The 8,519-nt window shown below is 35.7% G+C and overlaps 1 non-coding gene across 1 annotated transcript; it reads right to left on the reverse strand.

Moving 5' to 3' along the window:
- Positions 1-784: 784 nt before the first annotated feature.
- On the reverse strand, positions 785-891 carry LOC128283384 (small nucleolar RNA R71). The gene has a single exon (XR_008273724.1). It is a non-coding gene; the product is annotated as a small nucleolar RNA R71 (small nucleolar RNA).
- Positions 892-8,519: the final 7,628 nt, after the last annotated feature.

Raw genomic sequence — 8,519 nt, forward strand, 5'->3', positions numbered from 1 at the left:
CTTTATCACTATTTGATAAGTACACTTGTCTATATCGCGATAATAGTTAGTTTCAAGAATGATTAATTATAACTATTTAAAACCTATCATGAAATCACGCGATCAAGTTTTTGGCGCCGTTGCCGGGGAACTAAAATATTAGGAACACTCAATTTTTATTACTTTAGCCATTTATTTTTCTTGCAATCGAATTTTATTTTTCTTTCTTCTGGCAGGTTTTTATAGTTTATGACTAGAAGAAACCCATCAAGACCACTACTTTTTGATGAAGAAATTGATTGCACAGTTCGCAGAAACCAAAGAGAAATAAGTCGAAGCTTAAGATACATAGAGAACGAGCAAGAAGACGATACTCAACCCCCAACCGAAGAGATGGCCAAAAACCAAGACAATCAGCTACCTCCTGCGATTACGGTTAATCAAAATCCTGCTCCATGCTAAACCTTTTTTCACAGGAACTGAGTCGAGCATAGTTAGACCTGCTATAGCTGCAAATACTTTTGAACTGAAACCTAACACTATTCAAATGATACGGCAATTTGTTCAGTTTAACGGTTTGCATGATGAGGATCCCAACGCTAACTTAGCAAACTTTCTAGAAGTCTGTGATACATTTAAAATCAATGGTGTTTCTGATGATGCCATATGTCTTCAGTTGTTTCCCTTTTCATTGAGGAACAAAGCTAAACAGTGGTTGAACTCGTTACCACAAGGGTCAATTACTACTTGGGAACAAATGACAGAAAAATTTTTACTAAAATATTTTCTGCCGGCTAAAACGGCTAAATTATGTAATGATATCTCTTCTTTTGTGCAGATGGATTTAGAAATACTCTACGATGCATGAGAGAGATATAAGGACCTTTTGAGAAGGTGCCCTCACCATGGGTTACCGCTTTGGCTTCAGGTTCAAACATTCCATAATAGCCTGAATCCTTCGACTCAGCAAATGGTTGACACAGTTGCTGGCAGAACCATCAATAATTAAACACCTGAAGATGCTTATGAGTTCATAAAGGAGATGTCACTGAATAACTATCAGTGGAAAGTTATGAGAACAAAGCCAACGAAAACAGCCGATGTTTATAACGTCAATTCGGTCACCATGCTCTCTAATCAGGTAGAGCTCTTGAATAAGAAAATTGATGGTTTTATCAGTTCTTTACAGGTTCACCCAGTAATACAGTACGAAACAAGTGGAGGTGGAACAAGCCATTCGGAATACCAACCTTATGGCCAAAACATGAATAACGACCAATTAAATTACATGGGTAATAATCCTCGACCTCAAAATAATCCATATAGTAACACTTATAATGCAGGTTGGAGGAACCACCCAAATTTCTCAAGAGGAGGCTAAGGAAATCAACAACCACCTCCGGGCTACTAACAGCCACCCTATCAACAGAAAAAGAAACCGAACCTTGAAGAAATGCTCACAAAGTTTATCTCGGTATCAGAAACCCGTTTTTAGAACACCGAAACAACACTTAAAAATCAACAAGCGTCAATCCAAGGCCTCAAAACTCAAATAGGCCAGCTTTCTAAACTAATCTCCGAACGACCACAAGGTAGCTTGCCAAGTAATACTGAACCTAACCCAAGGGAACAGCTCAACGCGATTAATGTTCAAGATGAAGAAGGATTCATTGAGTCTGAGCCAGAACTGAAGCAAGAAACTGTAGAAAGCAAAGGTTAAGGTGAGGTAGATCATAATAAAAACAAACCAGTGAATGTCAAATATAAACCTCGTGTGCCATACCCCAACGTGACAAGGAAAGACCGCTCAGATGAACAATTTGGTAAATTCCTTAAACTCTTAAAAAAATTACACATTAACTTACCATTTATTGAAGCTCTATCGCAGATGCCAAATGCAATGAAATTTTTAAAAGAGCTTTTAGCAAATAAGAAAAAGTTGGACAAGGCATCGTATGTAGAGCTGAACGCAGTTTGCTCAGCTGTTCTTTAAAATAAACTACCCAACAAACTAAAAGATCCAGGGAGTTTTACGATTCCTTGTTTAATTGGTAGTTTAGATGTTAATAATGCATTAGCTGATTTGGGAGCTAGTATTAACATCATGCCTTACAAAATGTTTAAACAATTAGGTCTTGGGAAACCCAAACAGACTAGGATGAGCATTCAATTAACAGATAATACTATAAGATTCCCTATGGGTATTATTGAAGATGTGCTAGTTAAAATCGATAAATTTATATTTCCCGTTGACTTCATTGTTCTAGACATATAGGAGGATAGCAACACTCATTTAATTCTAGAAAGGCCCTTTTTAGCAACTGCTAAAACAATTATTGATGTTGGCATAGGTGAACTTACACTTCGTATGGGAGACGAAACAATCACTCTTCAAGCTTGTAATTCTGGCAACACATCGGAAATTGAAGGTGATCGTTTAACCCATTCTACTAAAACTGACAATATGGTACAACCTACTTTACAGGAAATGAGTCTAAAGGAAGCACATGAGTCATTCTCAAGCAATAGTAGAGGACGTACTCATGAAGATCGAAGGCTACAAATTGAGGAACTAGATGAATGGCAGACGCATAAACCGAGAACACATGATAAACCAAAACTACGCCAGAACGAGCTCAACATCTTCCCATATCAACTAAGGTTGGAGATAAAGTCTTACTAGATGCCGCAGATCCTCACATTGTCACTACCACCCTGAATGAAGAAATCCCTCTTACGGTTCTTAGTATTTTTTCATTCGGTACGGTTGAGATGAGTCATCCCAAATTCAGCACTTTTAAGGCAAACAACACCCATTTAAGACCTTATTTTGATGAGATTGATAGTAGGAATGAGGAGGGTAAACTCCTCAAACCACTATGATCATTCAACGAAGAGGTAAGTCGAGCTTAGACTATAAATAAGTGCTTCTCGGGAGGCAACCCAAGCACTAACTGTATTAACTTCTTAAAAATTTAGTCTCTAACACCTAACTCACTAACGGAGCTCTTGAATATAGGTTTTCCACAAAGACACGGCCAAGAGCACGGGCGTGCTTAGGGTCGTGTGCAAATAGGGCAATGATTTCCCCAAACATGAGCTACGATAAAATGCCACGGCCGTGTGACATGGCCGTGGTCGAACTTGCCAAATTAACACGAGCGTGCGGCCGGGCCGTGGGCAAATTTGCCAAATTAACACGGGCGTGCAACACGTCCGTGTCTAGCACCTGTGGACTACACGATCAAAATAACACAAGCGTGCGCAAAGGTACACAACTGTGGGAGAAGCGAACCACGCCAGACACGGCCGTGTGACACGATCATGTAGCCACACGACCTAGACACACAGGTATGCTATAAGGCCGTGTGACGACATCTCAGTTCGCAACGAACACAGACGGGACACGATCCACACGGGCGTATGCACCGGACGTGCCACTTGAAAAATTAGATTATTTATCTTTATCACTACTATCAGATTATTCCCTTAACTTTCCTTTAATCATGCCCTCCAGCTTTATTTCCAATACTCGATCTCGCCAATCCAAAAATATCATCCATTCTTCATACAGGAAGTTTCACTTCTCTCCCTATCTTATTTTTATATTCTAATATCTATCTTTGTACATTGAGGGCAATGTACATCTTAAGTGTGGAGTGTATTTATTTCACTATCAGAAAAATCCCTAAATGACTGCCTTGTTCTCTTGAAAAGCTCCCATATCGTATTTAGGATAAATTTTGATTTATTTATGACGTTTATTGATATATCTTGAATTAAAACATAGGCATTTATGCATTGATTGTTTAAACTTTAAGACATTAGAGAACAAAGCACGATAAGTTGATTTTTAAGAATTTAAAATTATAGGTTGTTTCCTCAGGTATTACTTTGAATTGGAATTCAAAAGTTTAAACATCAAAAAGCCATAATTTTTGTGAGATTTTTGAGCCTCTTGAGCATCTATTAATTCTTTCATGCTCACTTTTATTATTGCTTTGGGTGCGTCAATATCGAATTGTTATTCTAGAACTTGCCTGATTATGCATGTCAAGACCACACTATTTGATTTGATATGTCAAGATCATAGGGGCACTTAGGATTAACCCACTCATGCCATGAAAAGCCTACCTCCATGATTAACCCTTAATAAACCCCTTTGAGCCTAGTAAGCCATTCCTTGTATTACCTTCAATATTAACCCTTAACCCATTATTTTTGAAATCCTCTAAATTAATTTGATCCCTATTTTTGTCGAGATTCAAGTTGAGTAAATTGCTTAGCTATGTTTTGTTTGTAATAAGTTAGTCTATGTTATTTAACTTGTTCTTAAAAAAAAAGGCTATGTTTTAACATTAGTAATTCCATATTCTGTGAAGAAGCTCTGTTGTATGCAAGTGATATTAACTCTTTTTCTAGTTAGGCAATTTTTCAATATAATCTCGATTCTAACCCTTTCTTTCAGCTTGTGACCACACCCCCTAACCAAGCCTCGTTACAACCTTCTAAAAACCTTTTGGTTGATATTTCATCTCAATTTATAGTGGTGAAGATTTGATTTTCATGCAAGCTTATGGTAATGACTTTTCATTATTGACTATTGAGTGCTTCATTTATTGTCCTTAAATACCTCGAATGATTTGAGTGAATCTTTAGTGAGGATGTGAAACTCTGTGATATTTTGAATCAAAGGTAATTACTTAGATAAGGGGAGACACCTATGTTTGCATGATTAAATACTCAACTTGGAATGTTTGAAACTTTTATGTTCTTTTAGTTGAATTCTCAATGTATGATTACCTATGGATTATTTTGAGATATTATCGATAGAAATTATAAGTTGAGAAGAATTTATTTTGATTATGAGTTGAGAATTTTGCTTGAGGACAAGCAAATGCTTAAGTGTGGGGCTATTTGATAAACCGTAATTTATACATATCTTTACCCCATGTTTAAATGCATTTTATGGATGATTTCCCATTAGAATTGGTGAATTCGATGCTTCTAATGCTTTAATTTCATCTTTTATACTTAGGAGAGCATAAGAGAGCGAAAGGAACAAGAAACGGGCCAAAAACGGAGAAAAATGAGCCAAAGTATGAAATCAACACGGCCTGGACCTTCTCACATGGGTAGACTACACGGCCGTGCCAATTTGGCAGGCTCGAGCATGACCTGAAATAATCGCACATGGGTGTGTCCCTTCCGAGCCCAATTTGAGTCCAATTTAGAAAAGGCTAATTTTGAGGGCTCTTAGGCATTTTAAAGCCTATAAATACACCCTAGAGGAGGAAGAAAAGGGGCACACAGAATAGGGAGTAAGGAATTACTCCAAGAAAGCTGATTGATTCATCTCAGAAGCCAGATTCATCATCAAGACTGAAGATCTCTCCTCAATTCCCCTTTAGGAGTTTTGGGTTTTCTTTATGTTTTGTATTCTTTATTATTCTGAGATGTTTTCTTATTTAGTTATGAACTAAAACCCTTAAATACCTAAGGGGAATAAAACCTAAGACGAATCTTGTTACTATTTTCTGAATTGCATGATAAATATTTAACTTGTTCTTAATTATGTGTTCTTAATTCTTGTTTTGATATCCCAAGATACTGATTCAAGATAAGCTCTTATTCAGAGGAGGAATAGACCCTCTTTAAGAGTACATTTATCATAATTAAGTGGAGTTGATTGCGCGCCTAGACATAGGGTGACAAGATTATGCCGGATTAGAGTGAAACCTAATAAGGGGATCCATAGATCGAGTTAATGCAACCCTAGGGTGTTAATTAGAGAGAGGTCTCAATTATTCAATCTAGGGATTAGACGTTATTAGTCTTGAATAAGGATAATAACATAACTTAGGGATCTCTACGGAACAAGTTAATTCGGAGCCAGAATAACAAGTACAGTCTAGGTGGATTTTTCCTTAGGTATTGTCTTAATTCAATTGATTTTCCCAAAAGCAATTTCCCAATTCTATTCTCTGTGAGTTCTTAGTTTAGATAATTAGTTAGTTAAAACAAAACCTTTTTATTCCTAGACTAGATAATAAAAAGACAGTCATTACTAGTACTTTTAGTTCCTTTGGGTTCGACAATCTGGTCTTGCTAAAACTTTACTACTGTTCGATAGGTACAGTTGCCTACATCGTGATAATAGTTAGTTTCAAGAATGATTAATTATAAATATTTAAAACCTATCACAAAATCACGCGATCAACCGTTATTTATACAGCAGATTTACGAAGCTCAGGAAGTTGATATTGAATTGTTAGCAAAACAGACTCAATGTGATTCAAACTTTGATTCAGAATTTCGAGTTGGTGCTGATGATTGTTTACAATTCAGAGGCTGAATATGTATTCCTAGAAACTCAGAGTTGATTCGGATGATTTTGAATGAAGCACATAGTAGTCGTTTGTCTATTCATCCGAGAAGTACGAAAATGTATAACGATCTGAAACAGTTTTACTGGTGGTCTGGTATGAAGTGAGATATCTCTAAATTTGTTTCAAAATGTTTAATCTTTCAGCAAGTTAAAGCTAAGCATCAAGTACCGTCTGGGTTACTTCAGCCGATAATGATTACCGAATGTCGCAAATGCCAAACACCTTTGTATTGGACTGACCTCAGCGAGAATAAGTTTCACAGGGTCGATTTGATTAAAGAGATTGAATAGAAAGTGAAAGTGAAAGTGATAGTCTGAAAGCATCATTAGATCATCAGAAATCGTACGCACACTTGAAATGGAAAGATATTGAGTTTCAAATTGGGGATAAAGTGTTTTTAAAATTCTCTCCGTGGAAGAAAATACTTCATTCAGACGTAAAGGCAAATTGAGTCCGAGGTTCATCGAACTGTATGAGATCATCAAAAGAATAGGTCCAATGGCATATCGGTTAGCTCTACCGAATGAATTAGAGAAAATTCATAATGTTTTCCATGTATCGGTGCTTCGACGATACCGATCAAATCCCTCATATGTGATTTCTCCGTTTGAGATTGAAATTTAGCCTAATATGACTTATAATGACGAACCGATCAGAATATTAGCTCGTGAGGTCAAAGAACTGAGAAATAAGAAAATTTATTTAGTGAAAGTCTTATGGTATCGACACGGGGTTAAAGAAGCTATGTGGGAGTCCGAGGATGCTATGAGAGAACAATACCCGAACCTATTCACTGGTAAGATTTTTCGGGACGAAAATCCCTAAGGGGGGAGAGTTGTAATAGCCTGGTTTTAGCTAAATCGAAACAATGGTTTTGGAACCACAAATTTGAGTTAAATTATTTTAATATTATTTTTGGTGTTTACAGCATGTTATTTGATATGTGTGAAAATTTTGTGATTTAATTTTATCGATTGATTGTTTAATTTGATAAAATGACTTAATAGCGTAAAATGTAAAAGTAGCATCCTATATGTTAAAGTGCTTAATTGCTTTGATTAATTAAAGATGAGGTCCTTATGTGGTTATTTGACCATTAAACAATGGGATGGACGGATATGGGCATATATTATAAGGTTTTCATATTATATTATAAAGGTTAATTTTGTAATTTAGTAATAATGATTAATAAAATAAAACATAAAGAAAAATACATGCATGTTCATCTTTTTTTCATGGCCGACTATTGAGAAGAAAGAAAAAATTTTGAAGCTTTTGAGTTCGACACTTAAGAGACTTGATTTAGGTATGTTCTTTGTTTAGTTTTTGATAATTTTTATGTCTTCGAGATCGTTGCTTCGTATACAAGCTAGCCCATTTTTGAATTGGTTGAGGATTTTGTGTTTTTCCATTGATGATAGCTTGATGTTTTTGTTGTTTGATGATGAAAAATAAATAATTGTTAATAGAATATCATGTTTAATTAAGTGATTTTTGATAAAAAATACTTATTAAGGATTAAATTGTGAAATTTGTAAATTGAGGGGTCAAAATATGAAATAAATGAAATTAATGGGCTACTAAGGACCTAGGGAAAATTCGGCCAACCATGAACATGTTGAAATTTTAAGTATTTGTGTTGTTTTGAAATATGGACTAAATTATGAAAATGTGAAATCTTAGGGGATAAAGTACAAAATGCCCATTTATGTGTTTGTGGATTAAATTGAATGAATATGTCATTAAATAAGTCAAATTTGTATTAATTTAGATCAAGTAAAGAAGAAATTGGATTTGGATCGAGAGAAGTTGAAAGTTGTTGAATAGTCGTTCTGGTTCGTTCGTTTCTGTACGAAGTAAGTTCATAAGTAAATAAATGTTTTTAAATTCAAATGTATACATTATATAATGCCGAATTGATTTGTTGCTGAATTTAATTGAGCATTGGAGGACTTGATTCAAGTTTGAATTGTTTGAATTACGACGTCTGAAAGCCCCATACGAACCATAGGAATAGTATAGGATACATATGTCAAGACATTAGGACTTCCGAGGCCTGAATTCGTGTAAGACCATGTCCGGGACATTGGCATTGATATGAGATTATGTGTAAGACCATGTCTGGGACATTGGCATCGTATATGATTTGTG

The sequence above is a fragment of the Gossypium arboreum genome, chromosome 10 (assembly GCF_025698485.1).
Source record: "Gossypium arboreum isolate Shixiya-1 chromosome 10, ASM2569848v2, whole genome shotgun sequence".
NCBI classification, from domain to species: Eukaryota; Viridiplantae; Streptophyta; class Magnoliopsida; order Malvales; family Malvaceae; genus Gossypium; species Gossypium arboreum.